Source organism: Rattus norvegicus, chromosome 1, assembly GCF_021556685.1.
Source record: "Rattus norvegicus strain SHRSP/BbbUtx chromosome 1, alternate assembly SHRSP_T2T, whole genome shotgun sequence".
Taxonomy (NCBI): Eukaryota; Metazoa; Chordata; class Mammalia; order Rodentia; family Muridae; genus Rattus; species Rattus norvegicus.
The window spans coordinates 122,447,261-122,468,886 of record NC_141534.1 but is presented as its reverse complement, the minus strand read 5'-3'; the positions used below and the strand labels follow the sequence as shown (position 1 = coordinate 122,468,886).

The 21,626-nt window shown below is 42.0% G+C and overlaps 1 long non-coding RNA gene and 8 other non-coding genes across 9 annotated transcripts; all 9 read left to right on the top strand.

Moving 5' to 3' along the window:
• The first annotated feature begins 1,441 nt into the window (after positions 1–1,441).
• Positions 1,442–1,533, top strand: LOC148007647 (small nucleolar RNA SNORD116). Its single transcript, XR_015655669.1, has one exon. It is a non-coding gene; the product is annotated as a small nucleolar RNA SNORD116 (small nucleolar RNA).
• Positions 1,534–4,008: 2,475 nt separating this feature from the next.
• LOC148007646 (small nucleolar RNA SNORD116) lies at positions 4,009–4,101 on the top strand. Its single transcript, XR_015656910.1, has one exon. It is a non-coding gene; the product is annotated as a small nucleolar RNA SNORD116 (small nucleolar RNA).
• Positions 4,102–6,575: 2,474 nt separating this feature from the next.
• On the top strand, positions 6,576–6,668 carry LOC148007645 (small nucleolar RNA SNORD116). The gene has a single exon (XR_015656902.1). It is a non-coding gene; the product is annotated as a small nucleolar RNA SNORD116 (small nucleolar RNA).
• Positions 6,669–8,643: 1,975 nt separating this feature from the next.
• LOC148007641 (uncharacterized) lies at positions 8,644–16,831 on the top strand. Its single transcript, XR_015646422.1, has 3 exons — positions 8,644–11,466; positions 13,894–14,040; positions 16,467–16,831. It is a non-coding gene; the product is annotated as an uncharacterized LOC148007641 (long non-coding RNA).
• Positions 9,148–9,240, top strand: LOC148007644 (small nucleolar RNA SNORD116). Its single transcript, XR_015656891.1, has one exon. It is a non-coding gene; the product is annotated as a small nucleolar RNA SNORD116 (small nucleolar RNA).
• Positions 11,720–11,812, top strand: LOC148007643 (small nucleolar RNA SNORD116). Its single transcript, XR_015655597.1, has one exon. It is a non-coding gene; the product is annotated as a small nucleolar RNA SNORD116 (small nucleolar RNA).
• On the top strand, positions 14,294–14,386 carry LOC148007642 (small nucleolar RNA SNORD116). Its single transcript, XR_015655567.1, has one exon. It is a non-coding gene; the product is annotated as a small nucleolar RNA SNORD116 (small nucleolar RNA).
• Positions 16,832–16,866: 35 nt separating the features above from the next.
• LOC148007640 (small nucleolar RNA SNORD116) lies at positions 16,867–16,959 on the top strand. The gene has a single exon (XR_015656879.1). It is a non-coding gene; the product is annotated as a small nucleolar RNA SNORD116 (small nucleolar RNA).
• Positions 16,960–19,438: 2,479 nt separating this feature from the next.
• On the top strand, positions 19,439–19,531 carry LOC148007639 (small nucleolar RNA SNORD116). Its single transcript, XR_015656872.1, has one exon. It is a non-coding gene; the product is annotated as a small nucleolar RNA SNORD116 (small nucleolar RNA).
• Positions 19,532–21,626: the final 2,095 nt, after the last annotated feature.

Below are 21,626 nucleotides of genomic sequence, written 5' to 3'. Positions count from 1 at the left end.
CATGCTGTTGATAATAACATATATCTCAGTGACTACAGGTTATGCTTGTGTTTAGTGACCTGAGAGGGTTTGAACAGACACTTTCTCTGTGGTGATCAATGTCAGATACCACAGCAATAGCACTCACAGGAATTTAGTACCAGTCAAAACCTGAATAGGAGATATATGAGCATGGAGAGAGACAGAGAGCAAGAACAATTGTTGAAGAGGCTAAGCATGTGTGAGACAGAGGAAGACAGTGAGAAACAGAAGAGAGAGAGGGGGGGAAGAGAGGGGGTGTGAAGTGGAAAAGAGGACACTGTGATATTAAAGCAGATATCTTGATTGACAGAAATAAGGAAACCAAATAGAGAGAATGTGAGTGAGAAACTGAGAAGCTAGGAGAGTCACTGCAAGTCAATTTCAGAGAGAAAGTGAAGAAGCGAGATAGAGAAAGAGTACATAAGAAGTCCATTCATCTAATGTGGATGAGAATCTTATATGATATTTGAATCGGTTGTCATCGAAGGCAGAGTAGGACTAATAGGTGTAGTATGTTATGATTATGGAGGGAGCTCCGATTGTGGCCAAAGCTATTAAGATTCTGATGGTTTCCATGGGAAGAGTAAGGCCTGATTTTCTCTGTCATATCCGGCTGAACTGAGATATACTTATTTTTGTAGACAACTTCCATTAAGCCATGTTAGTGGTCTCATTCTGTTGTGTACCTCGTGCCAATTTCTTTGGATGGTTCTCAAGTGATGTACATACTACTGTAGTTTTCGGGATCAGATATTGGCCTCGTCCCATCTTAAGAACTTGGTTGCATGGTAACCTCCAGGAATTCGGTGATTGAATTGGGAAAATTATGTCCCCAAACAGTTCCTTGGAGGAAAAATATCTCTGATATGGATTGTGAGGGCAAATTTCTAGAGGACGGAAGGAGTGCTGAGAGAGACCAAGTGTTCGATAAATTAAGAACTAACAACAATGCATCACAGTCTCCATGATTTGCAAGGAATCCAATAAAGTGGGGGAATGTGCTATTTGCTTTATTTTCAGGGACAGAGTCCCTGTCTCATACCGGACAAGGACGGCTTGCAGAGGAACTGAGTATGGAACATCAGATGAAGTTGGAAGAAGCCTAACATCGCCTGCCCTGAAGTCCTCAGTTGAAGCTCTCTTGCCTGAGGATACCTGAAGTGAAAGGTAAGAAACACTTGACTTTCCAAAGGAACTCAAAGTGCTCAAGTGTTGATGGAGCTCGCAGGAGTTCCCAACCATGAATCATGATCCTTTGGGATCTGGTTCAGGCTCACTGCCTGTGGCTACTCCTGTGATTGGAGAATAGGCCCATTGGTTCGTGGTAAAGGATGTGAATGTCTTGAATTCTGTTCGCTGACCAAACCTGATCTATTTTGAGTATACTAAGTGTCATAGCAGGGGGTACACCAGCATGCTTGTATCGATGATGATTTCCAATAAAACATTCCTTGGAAAGCTGAACAAAATGAGTGAAACTCAATATCGCCACTATCATCGTGACTGAGGTAAAGCACCTGGGATCACAAATGTCACTGAGGGACTCACATGGCCTCCATTCATCTTGCGAGACCTGGATCCAGTGAGAGATCCTTCAGAATATTCTTTGCTTGCCTAAATCACCAGAAATCATGGCCTAAATCAAGGCTTCACCTTTTGCTCTAATGATAACATGCTTTCCGGTTGAGGAGATCATTGTCAGTATCTTGGAAGTTAGCCCTACCAACTCCATCAGCAATAATGTATAGTAGGTTGTGAGGAAAATGTAAGTTTAGCGGGGGCAGCATAGTTCAACAATGTACACTGGAATGTCAGGAAATGTGTTTCTGTCCGTGTCTGAAGCCTTCGCATGAATAATGACACTTCTGTTTCATAAAACAGAGATACATAACGGGAAGGTTACAGGCGACATGTGGAATGAGGCAGTAGCAATTCTCAGGAACTATGGGAATGTGGACTCTTCCTGTGTGAAAACAAAGCTCTGTTTTCTTGAAAGACTGATTGTGGCCATGGCAATTAGGTTGGAAAGAGAGCCTTGGAATTTAAAAGGTTGGCATGTAGCCTTCTTGTCTGTGGATTCAGGAAGTGCATGCTTTCAAATGTCCCAGGATTCATAACACCTTCATGGATGTATGGAGAACACCCATTTTAATCCTATTTCTATGTTTATTGTTGGGACATTTTTTTGTCAGTCTATCCGGGTAGTTTGCCAGCAGTTCTTATGTATTGACTGTACCAAAATGGTCTGGACATACATCTCCTCCTCTTCTAGGATCTAAGAATGTGAGCATGCAAGTTTGAATCTTACACACACTCCTAGGAATTTTATATTTTGGTATGGCCGTAGAAGATAGGCATGGAGTGTCTGCGGGATTATCTCTCCTTATGGTCTTGATGTGGCCTTGCTGAAGGTTAACTTGGCATTTTGGCTATGTGTTTTGGGGCTGATGGTAGTCCTGTTATCTTAGACATTGTTCTTTACTCCAAGCAAATATCAACAAGAAATTGTGTTTCCATTTGATTAAGAAAGTGAGCTGTATGCTTAGGATCATGCTGTTGATAATAACATATATCTCAGTGACTACAGGTTATGCTTGTGTTTGGTGACCTGAGAGGGTTTGAACAGACACTTTCTCTGTGGTGATCAATGTCAGATACCACAGCAATAGCACTCACAGGAATATAGTACCAGTCAAAACCTGAATAGGAGATATATGAGCATGGACAGAGACAGAGAGAAAGAACAATTGTTGAAGAACTAAGCATGTGTGAGATAGAGGAAGAGAGTGAGAGACAGAAAGAGAGAGAGGGTGGGGAGAGAGGGGGTGTGAAGTGGAAAAGAGGACACTGTGATATTAAAGCAGATATCTTGATTGACAGAAAGAAGGAAACCAAATAGAGAGAATGTGAGTGAGAAACTGAGAAGCTAGGAGAGTCACTGCAAGTCAATTTCAGAGAGAAAGTGAAGAAGCGAGATAGAGAAAGAGTACATAAGGAGTCCATTCATCTAATGTGGATGAGAATCTTATATGATATTTGAATCGGTTCTCATCGAAGGCAGAGTAGGACTAATAGGTGTAGTATGTTATGATTATGGAGGGTGCTCCGATTGTGGCCAAAGCTATTAAGATTCTGATGGTTTCCATGGGAAGAGTAAGGCCTGATATTCTCTGTCATATCCGGCTGAACTGAGATTTACTTATTTTTGTAGACAACTTCCATTAAGCCATGTTAGTGGTCTCATTCTGTTGTGTACCTCGTGCCAATTTCTTTGGATGGTTCTCAAGTGATGTACATACTACTGTAGTTTTCGGGATCAGATATTGGCTTCGTCCCATCTTAAGAACTTTGTTGCATGGTAACCTCCAGGAATTCGGTGATAGAATTGGGAAAATTATGTCCCCAAACAGTTCCTTGGAGGAAAAATATCTCTGATATGGATTGTGAGGGCAAATTTCTAGAAGACGGAAGGAGTGCTGAGAGAGCCCAAGTGTTCGATAAATTAAGAACTAACAACAATGCATCACAGTCTCCATGATTTGCAAGGAATCCAATAAAGTGGGGTTATGTGCTATTTGCTTTACTTTCAGGGACAGAGTCCCTGTCTCATACCGGAAAAGGACGGCTTGCAGAGGAACTGAGTATGGAACATCAGATGAAGTTGGAAGAAGCCTAACATCGCCTGTCCTGAAGTCCTCAGTTGAAGCTCTCTTGCCTGAGGATACCTGAAGTGAAGGGTAAGAAACATTGACTTTCAAAAAGAACTCAATGCTCAGGTGTTGATGGAGCTCCCAGGAGTTCCCAACCTTGAATCATGATCCTTTGGGACCTGGTTCAGGCTCACTGCCTGTGGCTACTCCTGTGTTTGGAGAATAGGCCCATTGGTTCGTGGTAAAGGATGTGAATGTCTTGAATTCTGTTCGCTCACCAAACCTGATCTATTTTGAGTATACTAAGTGTCATAGCAGGGGGTACACCAGTGTGCTTGGATCGATGATGATTTCCAATAAAACATTCCTTGGAAAGCTGAACAAAATGAGTGAAAACTCAATACCGCCACTATCATCGTGACTGAGGTCCAGCACCTGGGATCACAAATGTCACTGAGGGACTCACATGGCCTGCATTCATCTTGCGAGACTTGGATCCAGTGAGAGAGCCTTCAGAATGTTCTTTGCTTGCCTAAATCATCAGAAATCATGGCCTAAAGCAAGGCTTCACCTTTTGCTCTAATGTTAACATGCTTTCCGGTTGAGGAGATCATTGTCAGTATCTTGGAAGTTAGCCCTACCAACTCCATCAGCAATAATGTATAGTAGGTTGTGAGGAAAATGTAAGTTTAGTGGGGGCAGCATAGTTCAACAATGTACACTGGAATGTCAGGAAATGTGTTTCTGTCTGTGTCTGAAGCCTTCGCATGAATGATGATCCTTCTGTTTCATAAAACAGAGATACATAACGGGAAGGTTACAGACGACATGTGGAATGAGGCAGTAGCAATTCTCAGGAACTATGGGAATGTGGACTCTTCCTGTGTGAAAACAAAGCTCTGTTTTCTTGAAAGACTGATTGTGGCCATGGCAATTAGGTTGGAAAGAGAGCCTTGGAATATAAAGGTTGGCATGTAGCCTTCTCGTCTGTGGATTCTAGAAGTGTATGCTTTCAAATGTCCCAGGATCCATACCACCTTCATGGATGTATGGAGAACACCCATTTTAATCCTAGTTTCTATGTTTATTGTTGGGATATTTTTTGTCAGTCTATCCGGGTAGTTTGCCAGCAGTTCTTATGGATTGACTGTACCAAAATGGTCTGGACATACATCTCCTCCTCTTCTAGGATCTAAGAATGTGAGCATGCAAGTTTGAATCTTACACACACTCCTCTAGGAATTTTATATTTTGGTATGGCCGTAGAAGATAGGCATGGAGTGTCTGCGGGATTATCTCTCCTTATGGTCTTGATGTGGCCTTGCTGAAGGTTAACTTGGCATTTTGGCTATGTGTTTTGGGGCTGATGGTAGTCCTGTTATCTTAGACATTGTTCTTTTCTCCAAGCAAATATCACAAAGAAATTGTGTTTCCATTTGATTATGAAAGTGAGCTGCATGCTTAGGATCATGCTGTTGATAATAACATATATCTCAGTGACTACAGGTTATGCTTGTGTTTGGTGACCTGAGAGGGTTTGAACAGACACTTTCTCTGTGGTGATCAATGTCAGATACCACAGCAATAGCACTCACAGGAATTTAGAACCAGTCAAAACCTGAATAGGAGATATATGAGCATGGACAGAGACAGAGAGAAAGAACAATTGTTGAAGACGATAAGCATGTGTGAGACAGAGGAAGACAGTGAGAGACAGAAAGAGAGAGGGGGGGAGAGAGTGGGGAGAGTGGAAAAGAGGACACTGTGATATTAAAGCAGATATCTTGATTGACAGAAATAAGGAAACCAAATAGAGAGATTGTGAGTGAGAATCTGAGAAGCTAGGAGAGTCACTGCAAGTCAGTTTCAGAGAGAAAGTGAAGAAGCGAGATAGAGAAAGAGAACATAAGAAGTCCATTCATCTAATGTGGATGGGAATCTTATATGATATTTGTATCAGTTCTCATCGAAGGCAGAGTAGGACTAATAGGTGTAGTATGTTATGATTATGGAGGGTGCTCCGATTGTGGCCAAAGCTATTAAGATTCTGATGGTTTCCATGGGAAGAGTAAGGCCTGATATTTTCTGTCATATCCGGCAGAACTGAGATTTACTTATTTTTGTAGACAACTTCCATTAAGCCATGTTAGTGGTCTCATTCTGTTGTGTACCTCGTGCCAATTTCTTTGGATGGTTCTCAAGTGATATACATACTACTGTAGTTTTCGGGATCAGATATTGGCTTCGTCCCATTTTAAGATCTTTGTTGCATGGTAACCTCCAGGAATTCGGTGATAGAATTGGGAAAATTATGTCCCCAAACAGTTCCTTGTAGGAAAAATATCTCTGATATGGATTGTGAGGGCAAATTTCTAGAGGACGGAAGGAGTGCTGAGAGAGCCCAAGTGTATGATAAATTAAGAACTAACAACAATGCATCACAGTCTCCATGATTTGCAAGGAATCCAATAAAGTGCGGAATGTGCTATTTGCTTTACTTTCAGGGACAGAGTCCCTGTCTCATACCGGACAAGGACGGCTTGCAGAGGAACTGAGTATGGAACATCAGATGAAGTTGGAAGAAGCCTAACATCGCCTGCCCTGATGTCATCAGTTGAAGCTCTCTTGCCTGAGGATACCTGAAGTGAAAGGTAAGAAACACTTGACTTTCCAAAGGAACTCAAAGTGCTCAGGTGTTGGTGGAGCTCGCAGGAGTTCCCAACCTTGAATCATGATCCTTTGGGACCTGGTTCAGGCTCACTGCCTGTGGCTACTCCTGTGACTGGAGAATAGGCCCATTGGTTCGTGGTAAAGGATGTGAATGTCTTGAATTCTTTTCACTCACCAAACCTGATCTATTTGGAATATACTAAGTGTCATGGCAGGGGGTACACCAGCGTGCTTGGATCGATGATGATTTCCAATAAAACATTCCTTGGAAAGCTGAACAAAATGAGTGAAAACTCAATACCGCCACTATCATCGTGACTGAGGTCCAGCACCTGGGATCACAAATGTCACTGAGGGACTCACATGGCCTGCATTCATCTTGCGAGACTTGGATCCAGTGAGAGAGCCTTCAGAATATTCTTTGCTTGCCTAAATCACCAGAAATCATGGCCTAAATCAAGGCTTCACCTTTTGCTCTAATGATAACATGCTTTCCGGTTGAGGAGATCATTGTCAGTATCTTGGAAGTTAGCCCTACCAACTCCATCAGCAATAATGTATAGTAGGTTGTGAGGCAAATGTAAGTTTAGCGGGGGCAGCATAGTTCAACAATGTACACTGGAATGTGAGGAAATGTGTTTCTGTCCGTGTCTGAAGCCTTCGCATGAATGATGATGCTTCTGTTTCATAAAACAGAGATACATAACGGGAAGGTTACAGGCGACATGTGGAATGAGGCAGTAGCAATTCTCAGGAACTATGGGAATGTGGACTCTTCCTGTGTGAAAACAAAGCTCTGTTTTCTTGAAAGACTGATTGTGGCCATGGCTATTAGGTTGGAAAGAGAGCCTTGGAATTTAAAAGGTTGGCATGTAGCCTTCTTGTCAGTGGATTCTAGAAGTGCATGCTTTCAAATGTCCCAGGATTCATACCACCTTCATGGATGTATGGAGAACACCCATTTTAATCCTAGTTTCTATGTTTATTGTTGGGACATTTTTTGTCAGTCTATCCGGGTAATTTGCCAGCAGTTCTTCTGGATTGTCTGTACCAAAATGGTCTGGACATACATCTCCTCCTCTTCTAGGATCTAAGAATGTGAGCATGCAAGTTTGTTTCTTACACACACTCCTTCTAGGAATTTTATATTTTGGTATGGCCGTAGAAGATAGGCATGGAGTGTCTGCGGGATTATCTCTCCTTAGGGTCTTGATGTGGCCATGCTGAAGGTTAACTTGGCATTTTGGCTATGTGTTTTGGGACTGATGGTAGTCCTATTATCTTAGACATTGTTCTTTTCTCCAAGCAAATATCAACAAGAAATTGTGTTTCCATTTGATTATGAAAGTGAGCTGTATGCTTATGATCATGCTGTTGATAATAACATATATCTCAGTGACTACAGGTTATGCTTGTGTTTGGTGACCTGAGAGGGTTTGAACAGACACTTTCTCTGTGGTGATCAATGTCAGATACCACAGCAATAGCACTCCTAGTAATTTAGAACCAGTCAAAACCTGAATAGCAGATATATGAGCATGGACAGAGACAGAGAGAAAGAACAATTGTTGAAGAGGCTAAGCATGTGTGAGACAGAGGAAGACAGTGAGAGACAGAAAGAGAGAGGGGGGGAAGAGAGGGGGTGTGAAGTGGAAAAGAGGACACTGTGATATTAAAGCAGATATTTTGATTGACAGAAATAAGGAAACCAAATAGAGAGATAGTGAGTGAGAAACTGAGAAGCTAGTAGAGTCACTGCAAGTCAATTTCAGAGAGAAAGTGAAGAAGCGAGATAGAGAAAGAGTACATAAGAAGTCCATTCATCTAATGTGGTTGAGAATCTTATATGATATTTGAATCGGTTCTCATCGAAGGCAGAGTAGGACTAATAGGTGTAGTATGTTATGGTTATGGAGGGTGCTCCGATTTTGGCCAAAGCTACTAAGATTCTGATGGTTTCCATGGGAAGAGTAAGGCCTGATTTTCTCTGTCATATCCGTCTGAACTGAGATTTATTTATTTTTGTAGACAACTTCCATTAAGCCATGTTAGTGGTCTCATTCTGTTGTGTACCTCGTGCCAATTTCTTTGGATGGTTCTCAAGTGATGTACATACTACTGTAGTTTTCGGGATCAGATATTGGCTTCGTCCCATCTTAAGAACTTTGTTGCATGGTAACCTCCAGGAATTCGGTGATAGAATTGGGAAAATTATGTCCCCAAACAGTTCCTTGGAGGAAAAATATCTCTGATATGGATTGTGAGGGCAAATTTCTAGAGGACGGAAGGAGTGCTGAGAGAGCCCAAGTGTTCGATAAATTAAGAACTAACAACAATGCATCACAGTCTCCATGATTTGCAAGGAATCCAATAAGTGGGGGAATGTGCTATTTGCTTTACTTTCAGGGACAGAGTCCCTGTCTCATACCGGACAAGGACGGCTTGCAGAGGAACTGAGTATGGAACATCAGATGAAGTTGGAAGAAGCCTAACATCGCCTGCCCTGATGTCATCAGTTGAAGCTCTCTTGCCTGAGGATACCTGAAGTGAAAGGTAAGAAACACTTGACTTTCCAAAGGAACTCAAAGTGCTCAGGTGTTGGTGGAGTTCGCAGGAGTTTCCAACCTTGAATCATGATCCTTTGGGACCTGATTCAGGCTCACTGCCTGTGGCTACTCCTGTGACTGGAGAATAGGCCCATTGGTTCGTGGTAAAGGATGTGAATGTCTTGAATTCTTTTCGCTCACCAAACCTGATCTATTTGGAGTATACTAAGTGTCATGGCAGGGGGTACACCAGTGTGCTTGGATCGATGATGATTTCCAATAAAACATTCCTTGGAAAGCTGAACAAAATGAGTGAAAACTCAATACCGCCACTATCATCGTGACTGAGGTCCAGCACCTGGGATCACAAATGTCACTGAGGGACTCACATGGCCTCCATTCATCTTGCGAGACTTGGATCCAGTGAGAGATCCTTCAGAATGTTCTTTGCTTGCATAAATCACCAGAAATCATGGCCTAAATCAAGGCTTCACCTTTTGCTCTAATGATAACATGCTTTCCGGTTGAGGAGATCATTGTCAGTATCTTGGAAGTTAGCCCTACCAACTCCATCAGCAATAGTGTATAGTAGGTTGTGAGGCAAATGTAAGTTTAGCGGGGGCAGCATAGTTCAACAATGTACACTGGAATGTCAGGAAATGTGTTTCTGTCCGTGTCTGAAGCCTTCGCATGAATGATGATGCTTCTGTTTCATAAAACAGAGATACATAACGGTAGGGTTACAGGCGACATGTGGAATGAGGCAGTAGCAATTCTCAGGAACTATGGGAATGTGGACTCTTCCTGTGTGAAAACAAGGCTCTGTTTTCTTGAAAGACTGATTGTGGCCATGGCTATTAGGTTGGAAAGAGAGCATTGGAATTTAAAGGTTGGCATGTAGCCTTCTTGTCAGTGGATTCTAGAAGTGCATGCTTTCAAATCTCCCAGGATTCATACCACCTTCATGGATGTATGGAGAACACCCATTTTAATCCTAGTTTCTATGTTTATTGTTGGGACATTTTTTGTCAGTCTATCCGGGTAGTTTGCCAGCAGTTCTTCTGGATTGACTGTACCAAAATGGTCTGGACATACATCTCCTCCTCTTCTAGGATCTAAGAATGTGAGCATGCAAGTTTGTTTCTTACACACACTCCTTCTAGGAATTTTATATTTTGGTATGGCCGTAGAAGATAGGCATGGAGTGTCTGCGGGATTATCTCTCCTTATGGTCTTGATGTGGCCATGCTGAAGGTTAACTTGGCATTTTGGCTATGTGTTTTGGGACTGATGGTAGTCCTATTATCTTAGACATTGTTCTTTTCTCCAAGCAAATATCAACAAGAAATTGTGTTTCCATTTGATTATGAAAGTGAGCTGTATGCTTAGGATCATGCTGTTGATAATAACATATATCTCAGTGACTACAGGTTATGCTTGTGTTTGGTTACCTGAGAGGGTTTGAACAGACACTTTCTCTGTGGTGATCAATGTCAGATACCCCAGCAATAGCACTCACAGGAATTTAGAACCAGTCAAACCTGAATAGGAGATATATGAGCATGGACAGAGACAGAGAGAAAGAACAATTGTTGAAGAGGCTAACCATGTGTGAGACAGAGGAAGACAGTGAGAGACAGAACGAGAGAGAGAGGGGGGGAGAGAGGGGGGTTGAAGTGGAAAAGAGGACAATGTGATATTAAAGCAGATATTTTGATTGACAGAAATAAGGAAACCAAATAGAGAGATAGTGACTGAGAAACTGAGAAGCTAGTAGAGTCACTGCAAGTCAATTTCAGAGAGAATGTGAAGAAGCGAGATAGAGAAAGAGTACATAAGAAGTCCATTCATCTAATGTGGTTGAGAATCTTATATGATATTTGAATCGGTTCTCATCGAAGGCAGAGTAGGACTAATAGGTGTAGTATGTTATGGTTATGGAGGGTGCTCCGATTTTGGCCAAAGCTATTAAGATTCTGATGGTTTCCATGGGAAGAGTAAGGCCTGATTTTCTCTGTCATATCCGTCTGAACTGAGATTTACTTATTTTTGTAGACAACTTCCATAAGCTATATTAGTGGTCTCATTCTGTTGTGTAACTCGTGCCAATTTCTTTGGATGGTTCTCAAGTGATGTACATACTACTGGAGTTTTCGGGATCAGATATTGGCTTCGTCCCATCTTAAGATCTTTCTTGCATGGTAACCTCCAGGAATTCGGTGATAGAATTGGGAAAATTATGTCCCCAAACAGTTCCTTGTAGGAAAAATATCTCTGATATGGATTGTGAGGGCAAATTTCTAGAGGACGGAAGGAGTGCTGAGAGAGCCCAAGTGTCGATAAATTAAGAACTAACAACAATGCATCACAGTCTCCATGATTTGCAAGGAATCCAATAAAGTGGGGGTATGTGCTATTTGCTTTACTTTCAGGGACAGAGTCCCTGTCTCATACCGGACAAGGACGGCTTGCAGAGGAACTGAGTATGGAACATCAGATGAAGTTGGAAGAAGCCTAACATCGTCTGCCCTGATGTCATCAGTTGAAGTTCTCTTGCCTGAGGATACCTGAAGTGAAAGGTAAGAAACACTTGACTTTCCAAAGGAACTCAAAGTGCTCAGGTGTTGGTGGAGCTCTCAGGAGTTCCCAACGTTGAATCATGATCCTTTGGGACCTGGTTCAGGCTCACTGCCTGTGGCTACTCCTGTGACTGGAGAATAGGCCCATTGGTTCGTGGTAAAGGATGTGAATGTCTTGAATTCTGTTCGCTCACCAAACCTGATCTATTTTGAATATACTAAGTGTCATGGCAGGGGGTACACCAGCGTGCTTGGATCGATGATGATTTCCAATAAAACATTCCTTGGATAGCTGAACAAAATGAGTGAAAACTCAATACCGCCACTATCATCATGACTGAGGTCCAGCACCTGGGATCACAAATGTCACTGAGGGACTCACATGGCCTCCATTCATCTTGCGAGACTTGGATCCAGTGAGAGAGCCTTCAGAATGTTCTTTGCTTGCCTAAATCACCAGAAATCATGGCCTAAATCAAGGCTTCACCTTTTGCTCTAATGATAACATGCTTTCCGGTTGAGGAGATCATTGTCAGTATTTTGGAAGTTAGCCCTACCAACTCCTTCAGCAATAATGTATAGTAGGTTGTGAGGCAAATGTAAGTTTAGCGGGGGCAGCATAGTTCAACAATGTACACTGGAATGTCAGGAAATGTGTTTCTGTCCGTGTCTGAAGCCTTCGCATGAATGATGATGCGTCTGTTTCATAAAACGGAGATACATAACGGGAACGTTACAGGCGACATGTGGAATGAGGCAGTAGCAATTCTCAGGAACAATGGGAATGTGGACTCTTCCTGTGTGAAAACAAAGCTCTGTTTTCTTGAAAGACTGATTGTGGCCATGGCAATTAGGTTGGAAAGAGAGACTTGGAATTTAAAAGGTTGGCATGTAGCCTTCTTGTCAGTGGATTCTAGAAGTGCATGCTTTCAAATGTCCCTGGATTCATACCACCTTCATGGATGTATGGAGAACACCCATTTTAATCCTAGTTTCTATGTTTATTGTTGGGACATTTTTTGTCAGTCTATCTGGGTAGTTTGCCAGCAGTTCTTCTGGATTGACTGTACCAAAATGGTCTGGACATACATCTCCTCCTCTTCTAGGATCTAAGAATGTGAGCATGCAAGTTTGTTTCTTACACACACTCCTTCTAGGAATTTTATATTTTGGTACGGCCGTAGAAGATAGGCATGGAGTGTCTGCGGAATTGTCTCTCCTTATGGTCTTGATGTGGCCATGCTGAAGGTTAACTTGGCATTTTGGCTATGTGTTTTGGGACTGATGGTAGTCCTATTATCTTAGACATTGTTCTTTTCTCCAAGCAAATATCAACAAGAAATTGTGTTTCCATTTTATTATGAAAGTGAGCTGTATGCTTAGGATCATGCTGTTGATAATAACATATATCTCAGTGACTACAGGTTATGCTTGTGTTTGGTGACCTGAGAGGGTTAAAACAGACACTTTCTCTGTGGTGATCAATGTCAGATACCACAGCAATAGCACTCACAGGAATTTAGTACCAGTCAAAACCTGAATAGGAGATATATGAGCATGGAGAGAGACAGAGAGCAAGAACAATTGTTGAAGAGGCTAAGCATGTGTGAGACAGAGGAAGACAGTGAGAGACAGAAAGAGAGAGAGAGGGGGGAGAGAGGGGGTTGAAGTGGAAAAGAGGACACTGTGATATTAAAGCAGATATTTTGATTGACAGAAATAAGGTAACCAAATAGAGAGATAGTGAGTGAGAAACTGAAAAGCTAGTAGAGTCACTGCAAGTCAATTTCAGAGAGAAAGTGAAGAAGCGAGATAGAGAAAGAGTACATAAGAAGTCCATTCATCTAATGTGGTTGAGAATCTTATATGATATTTGAATCGGTTCTCATCGAAGATAGAGTAGGACTAATAGGTGTAGTATGTTATGGTTATGGAGGGTGCTCCGATTTTGGCCAAAGCTATTAAGATTCTGATGGTTTCCATGGGAAGAGTAAGGCCTGATTTTCTCTGTCATATCCGGCTGAACTGAGATTTACTTATTTTTGTAGACAACTTCCATTTAGCTATGTTAGTGGTCTCATTCTGTTGTGTACCTCGTGCCAATTTCTTTGGATGGTTCTCAAGTGATGTACATACTACTGTAGTTTTCGGGATCAGATATTGGCTTCGTCCTATCTTAAGATCTTTGTTGCATGGTAACCTCCAGGAATTCGGTGATAGAATTGGGAAAATTATGTCCCCAAACAGTTCCTTGGAGGAAAAATATCTCTGATATGGATTGTGAGGGCAAATTTCTAGAGGACGGAAGGAGTGCTGAGAGAGCCCAAGTGTTCGATAAATTAAGAACTAACAACAATGCATCACAGTCTCCATGATTTGCAAGGAATCCAATAAAGTGGGGGAATGTGCTATTTGCTTTACTTTCAGGGACAGAGTCCCTGTCTCATACCAGACAAGGACGGCTTGCAGAGGAACTGAGTATGGAACATCAGATGAAGTTGGAAGAAGCCTAATATCGCCTGCCCTGAAGTCCTCAGTTGAAGGTCTCTTGCCTGAGGATCCCTGAAGTGAAAGGTAAGAAACACTTGAATTTCCAAAGGAACTCAAAGTGCTCAGGTGTTGATGGAGCTCACGGGAGTTCCCAACCTTGAATCATGAACCTTTGGGACCTGGTTCAGGCTCACTGCTTGTGGCTACTCCTGTGATTGGAGAATAGGCCCATTTGTTCGTGGTAAAGGATGTGAATGTCTTGAATTCTGTTCGCTCACCAAACCTGATCTATTTGGAGTATACTAAGTGTCATGGCAGGGGGTACACTAGCGTGCTTGGATCGATGATGATTTCCAATAAAACATTCCTTGGAAAGCTGAACAAAAAGAGTGAAAACTCAATACCGCCACTATCATCGTGACTGAGGTCCAGTACCTGGGATCACAAATGTCACTGAGGGACTCACATGGCCTCCATTCATCTTGCGAGACTTGGATCCAGTGAGAGAGCCTTCAGAATGTTCTTTGCATGCCTAAATCACCAGAAATCATGGCCTAAATCAAGGCTTCACCTTTTGCTCTAATGATAACATGCTTTCCGGTTGAGGAGATCATTGTCAGTATCTTGGAAGTTAGCCCTACCAACTCCATCAGCGATAATGTATAGTAGATTGTGAGGAAAATGTAAGTTTAGCGGGGGCAGCATAGTTCAACACTGTACACTGGAATGTGAGGAAATGTGTTTCTGTTCGTGTCTGAAGCCTTCGCATGAATGATGACTTTTCTGTTTCATAAAACAGAGATACATAACGGGAAGGTTACAGGCGACATGTGGAATGAGGCAGTAGCAATTCTCAGGAACTATGGGAATGTGGACTCTTCCTGTGTGAAAACAAAGCTCTGTTTTCTTGAAAGACTGATTGTGGCCATGGCAGTTAGGTTGGAAAGAGAGCCTTGGAATTTAAAAGGTTGGCATGTAGCCTTCTTGTCGGTGGATTCTAGAAGTGCATGCTTTCAAATGTCCCAGGATTCATACCACCTTCATGGATGTATGGAGAACACCCATTTTAATCCTAGTTTCTATGTTTATTGTTGGGACAATTTTTGTCAGTCTATCCGGGTAGTTTGCCAGCAGTTCTTCTGGATTGACTGTACCAAAATGGTCTGAACATACATCTCCTCCTCTTCTAGGATCTAAGAATGTGAGCATGCAAATTTGAATCTGACACACACTCCTTCTAGGAATTTTATATTTTGGTATGGCCGTAGAAGATAGGCATGGAGTGTCTGCGGGATTATCTCTCCTTATGGTCTTGATGTGGCCTTGCTGAAGGTTAACTTGGCATTTTGGCCTGTGTTTTGGGGCTGATGGTAGTCCTGTTATCTTAGACATTGTTCTTTTCTCCAAGCAAATATCAACAAGAAATTGTGTTTCCATTTGATTATGAAAGTGAGCTGTATGCTTAGGATCATGCTGTTGATAATAACATATATCTCAGTGAATACAGGTTATGCTTTGTTTGGTGACCTGAGAGGGTTTGAACAGACACTTTCTCTGTGGTGATCAATGTCAGATACCACAGCAATAGCAGTCACAGGAATTTAGAACCAGTCAAAACCTGAATAGGAGATATATGAGCATGGACAGAGACAGAGAGAAAGAACAATTGTTGAAGAGGCTAAGAATGTGTGAGACAGAGGAAGACAGTGACAGACATAAAGAGAGAGAGAGGAGGGGGAGAGAGGGGGGTTGAAGTGGAAAAGAGGACACTGTGATATTAAAGCAGATATCTTGATTGACAGAAATAAGGAAACCAAATAGAGAGAATGTGAGTGAGAAACTGAGAAGCTAGGAGAGTCACTGCAAGTCAATTTCAGAGAGAAAGTGAAGAAGCGAGATAGAGAGTGTACATAAGAAGTCAACTCATCTAATGTGGATGAGAATCTTATATGATATTTGAATCGGTTGTCATCGAAGGCAGAGTAGGACTAATAGGTGTAGTATGTTATGATTATGGAGGGTTCTCCGATTGTGGCCAAAGCTATTAAGATTCTGATGGTTTCCATGGGAAGAGTAAGGCCTGATTTTCTCTGTCATATCCGGCTGAACTGAGATTTACTTATTTTTGTAGACAACTTCCATTAAGCCATGTTAGTGGTCTCATTCTGTTGTGTACCTCGTGCCAATTTCTTTGGATGGTTCTCAAGTGATGTACATACTACTGTAGTTTTCGGGATCAGATATTGGCTTCGTCCCATCTTAAGAACTTTGTTGCATGGTAACCTCCAAGAATTCGGTGATAGAATTGGGAAAATTATGTCCCCAAACAGTTCCTTGGAGGAAAAATATCTCTGATATGGATTGTGAGGGCAAATTTCTAGAGGACGGAAGGAGTGCTGAGAGAGCCCAAGTGTTCGATAAATTAAGAACTAACAACAATGCATCACAATCTCCATGATTTGCAAGGAATCCAATAAAGTGGGGGAATGTGCTATTTGCTTTACTTTCAGGGACAGAGTCCCTGTCTCATACTGGACAAGGACGGCTTGCAGAGGAACTGAGTATGGAACATCAGATGAAGTTGGAAGAAGCCTAACGTCGCCTGCCCTGATGTCATCAGTTGAAGCTCTCTTGCCTGAGGATACCTAAAGTGAAAGGTAAGAAATATTTGACTTTCCAAAGGAACTCAAAGTGCTCAGGTGTTGGTGGAACTCTCAGGAGTTCCCAACTTTGAATCATGATCCTTTGGGACCTGGTTCAGGCTCACTGCCTTTGGCTACTCCTGTGACTGGAGAATAGGCCCATTGGTTCGTGGTAAAGGATGTGAATGTCTTGAATTCTGTTCGCTCACCAATCCTGATCTATTTTGAGTATACTAAGTGTCATGGCAGGGGGTACACCAGCGTGCTTGGATCGATGATGATTTCCAATAAAACATTCCTTGGAAAGCTGAACAAAATGAGTGAAAACTCAATACCGCCACTATCATCGTGACTGAGGTCCAGCACCTGGGATCACAAATGTCACTGAGGGACTCACATGGCCTCCATTCATCTTGCGAGACTTGGATCTAGTGAGAGAGCCTTCAGATTGTTCTTTGCTTGCCTAAATCACCAGAAATCATGGCCTAAATCAAGGCTTCACCTTTTGCTCTAATGATAACATGCTTTCTGGTTGAGGAGATCAATGTCAGTATCTTGGAAGTTAGCCCTACCAACTCCATCAGCAATAATGTATAGTAGGTTGTGAGGCAAATGTAAGTTTAGCGGGGGCAGCATAGTTCAACAATGTACACTGGAATGTCAGGAAATGTGTTTATGTCCGTGTCTGAAGCCTTCGCATGAATGATGATCCTTCTGTTTCATAAAACAGAGATACATAACGGGAAGGTTACAGGCGACATGTGGAATGAGGCAGTAGCAATTCTCAGGAACTATGGGAATGTGGACTCTTCCTGTGTGAAAACAAAGCTCTGTTTTCTTGAAAGACTGATTGTGGCCATGGCAATTAGGTTGGAAAGAGAGCCTTGGAATTTAAAAGGTTGGCATGTAGCCTTCTTGTCAGTGGATTCTAGAAGTGCATGCCTTCAAATGTCCCAGGATTCATACCACCTTCATGGATGTATGGAGAACACCCATTTTAATCCCAGTTTCTATGTTTATTGTTGGGACATTTTTTGTCAGTCTATCCGGGTAGTTTGCCAGCAGTTCTTCTGGATTGACTGTACCAAAATGATCTGGACATACATCTCCTCCTCTTCTAGGATCTAAGAATGTGAGCATGCAAGTTTGTTTCTTACACACACTCCTTCTAGGAATTTTATATTTTGGTATGGCCGTAGAAGAAGGCATGGAGTGTCTGCGGGATTATCTCTCCTTATGGTCTTGATGTGGCCATGCTGAAGGTTAACTTGGCATTTTGGCTATGTGTTTTGGGACTGATGGTAGTCCTATTATCTTAGACATTGTTCTTTTCTCCAAGCAAATATCAACAAGAAATTGTGTTTCCATTTGATTATGAAAGTGAGCTGTATGCTTATGATCATGCTGTTGATAATAACATATATCTCAGTGACTACAGGTTATGCTTGTGTTTTGACCTGAGAGGGTTAAAACATACACTTTCTCTGTGGTGATCAATGTCAGATACCACAGCAATAGCACTCACAGGAATTTAGTACCAGTCAAAACCTGAATAGGAGATATATGAGCATGTACAGAGACAGAGAGAAAGAACAATTGTTGAAGAGGCTAAGCATGTGTGAGACAGAGGAAGACAGTGAGAGACAGAAAGAGAGAGAGAGGGGGGAGAGAGGGGGGTTGAAGTGGAAAAGAGGACACTGTGATATTAAAGCAGATATTTTGATTGACAGAAATATAGAAACCAAATAGAGAGATAGTGAGTGAGAAACTGAGAAGCTAGTAGAGTCACTGCAAGTCAATTTCAGAGAGAAAGTGAAGAAGCGAGATAGAGAAAGAGTACATAAGAAGTCCATTCATCTAATGTGGTTGAGAATATTATATGATATTTGAATCGGTTCTCATCGAAGGCAGAGTAGGACTAATAGGTGAAGTATGTTATGGTTATGGAGGGTGCTCCGATTTTGGCCAAAGCTATTAAGATTCTGATGGTTTCCATGGGAAGAGTAAGGCCTGATTTTCTCTGTCATATCCGGCTGAACTGAGATTTACTTATTTTTGTAGACAACTTCCATTAAGCTGTGTTAGTGGTCTCATTCATTTGTGTACCTCGTGCCAATTTCTTTGGACGGTTCTCAAGTGATGTACATACTACTGTAGTTTTCGGGATCAGATATTGGCTTCGTCCCATCTTAAGAACATTGTTGCATGGTAACCTCCAGGAATTCGGTGATAGAATTGGGAAAATTATGTCCCCAAACAGTTCCTTGGGGGAAAAATATCTCTGATATGGATTGTGAGGGCAAATTTCTAGAGGACGGAAGGAGTGCTGAGAGAGCCCAAGTGTTCGATAAATTAAGAACTAACAACAATGCATCACAGTCTCCATGATTTGCAAGGAATCCAATAAAGTGGGGGTATGTGCTATTTGCTTTACTTTCAGGGACAGAGTCCCTGTCTCATACCGGACAAGGACGGCTTGCAGAGGAACTGAGTATGGAACATCAGATGAAGTTGGAAGAAGCCGAACATCGCCTGCCCTGATGTCATCAGTTGAAGCTCTCTTGCCTGAGGATACCTGAAGTGAAAGGTAAGAAACACTTGACTTTCCAAAGGAACTCAAAGTGCTCAGGTGTTGGTGAAGCTCGCAGGAGTTCCCAACCTTGAATCATTATCCTTTGGGACCTGGTTCAGGCTCACTGCCTGTGGCTACTCCTGTGACTGGAGAATAGGCCCATTGGTTCGTGGTAAAGGATGTGAATGTCTTGAATTCTGTTTGCTCACCAAACCTGATCTATTTTGAGTATACTAAGTGTCATGGCAGGGGGTACACCAGCGTGCTTGGATCGATGATGATTTCCAATAAAACATTCCTTGGAAAGCTGAACAAAATGAGTGAAAACTCAATACCGCCACTATCATCGTGACTGAGGTCCAGCACCTGGGATCACAAATGTCACTGAGGGACTCACATGGCCTCCATTCATCTTGCGAGACTTGGATCTAGTGAGAGAGCCTTCAGATTGTTCTTTGCTTGCCTAAATCACCAGAAATCATGGCCTAAATCAAGGCTTCACCTTTTGCTCTAATGATAACATGCTTTCTGGTTGAGGAGATCAATGTCAGTATCTTGGAAGTTAGCCCTACCAACTCCATCAGCAATAATGTATAGTAGGTTGTGAGGCAAATGTAAGTTTAGCGGGGGCAGCATAGTTCAACAATGTACACTGGAATGTCAGGAAATGTGTTTATGTCCGTGTCTGAAGCCTTCGCATGAATGATGATCCTTCTGTTTCATAAAACAGAGATACATAACGGGAAGGTTACAGGCGACATGTGGAATGAGGCAGTAGCAATTCTCAGGAACTATGGGAATGTGGACTCTTCCTGTGTGAAAACAAAGCTCTGTTTTCTTGAAAGACTGATTGTGGCCATGGCAATTAGGTTGGAAAGAGAGCCTTGGAATTTAAAAGGTTGGCATGTAGCCTTCTTGTCAGTGGATTCTAGAAGTGCATGCCTTCAAATGTCCCAGGATTCATACCACCTTCATGGATGTATGGAGAACACCCATTTTAATCCCAGTTTCTATGTTTATTGTTGGGACATTTTTTGTCAGTCTATCCGGGTAGTTTGCCAGCAGTTCTTCTGGATTGACTGTACCAAAATGATCTGGACATACATCTCCTCCTCTTCTAGGATCTAAGAATGTGAGCATGCAAGTTTGTTTCTTACACACACTCCTTCTAGGAATTTTATATTTTGGTATGGCCGTAGAAGAAGGCATGGAGTGTCTGCGGGATTATCTCTCCTTATGGTCTTGATGTGGCCATGCTGAAGGTTAACTTGGCATTTTGGCTATGTGTTTTGGGACTGATGGTAGTCCTATTATCTTAGACATTGTTCTTTTCTCCAAGCAAATATCAACAAGAAATTGTGTTTCCATTTGATTATGAAAGTGAGCTGTATGCTTATGATCATGCTGTTGATAATAACATATATCTCAGTGACTACAGGTTATGCTTGTGTTTTGACCTGAGAGGGTTAAAACATACACTTTCTCTGTGGTGATCAATGTCAGATACCACAGCAATAGCACTCACAGGAATTTAGTACCAGTCAAAACCTGAATAGGAGATATATGAGCATGTACAGAGACAGAGAGAAAGAACAATTGTTGAAGAGGCTAAGCATGTGTGAGACAGAGGAAGACAGTGAGAGACAGAAAGAGAGAGAGAGGGGGGAGAGAGGGGGGTTGAAGTGGAAAAGAGGACACTGTGATATTAAAGCAGATATTTTGATTGACAGAAATATAGAAACCAAATAGAGAGATAGTGAGTGAGAAACTGAGAAGCTAGTAGAGTCACTGCAAGTCAATTTCAGAGAGAAAGTGAAGAAGCGAGATAGAGAAAGAGTACATAAGAAGTCCATTCATCTAATGTGGTTGAGAATATTATATGATATTTGAATCGGTTCTCATCGAAGGCAGAGTAGGACTAATAGGTGAAGTATGTTATGGTTATGGAGGGTGCTCCGATTTTGGCCAAAGCTATTAAGATTCTGATGGTTTCCATGGGAAGAGTAAGGCCTGATTTTCTCTGTCATATCCGGCTGAACTGAGATTTACTTATTTTTGTAGACAACTTCCATTAAGCTGTGTTAGTGGTCTCATTCATTTGTGTACCTCGTGCCAATTTCTTTGGACGGTTCTCAAGTGATGTACATACTACTGTAGTTTTCGGGATCAGATATTGGCTTCGTCCCATCTTAAGAACATTGTTGCATGGTAACCTCCAGGAATTCGGTGATAGAATTGGGAAAATTATGTCCCCAAACAGTTCCTTGGGGGAAAAATATCTCTGATATGGATTGTGAGGGCAAATTTCTAGAGGACGGAAGGAGTGCTGAGAGAGCCCAAGTGTTCGATAAATTAAGAACTAACAACAATGCATCACAGTCTCCATGATTTGCAAGGAATCCAATAAAGTGGGGGTATGTGCTATTTGCTTTACTTTCAGGGACAGAGTCCCTGTC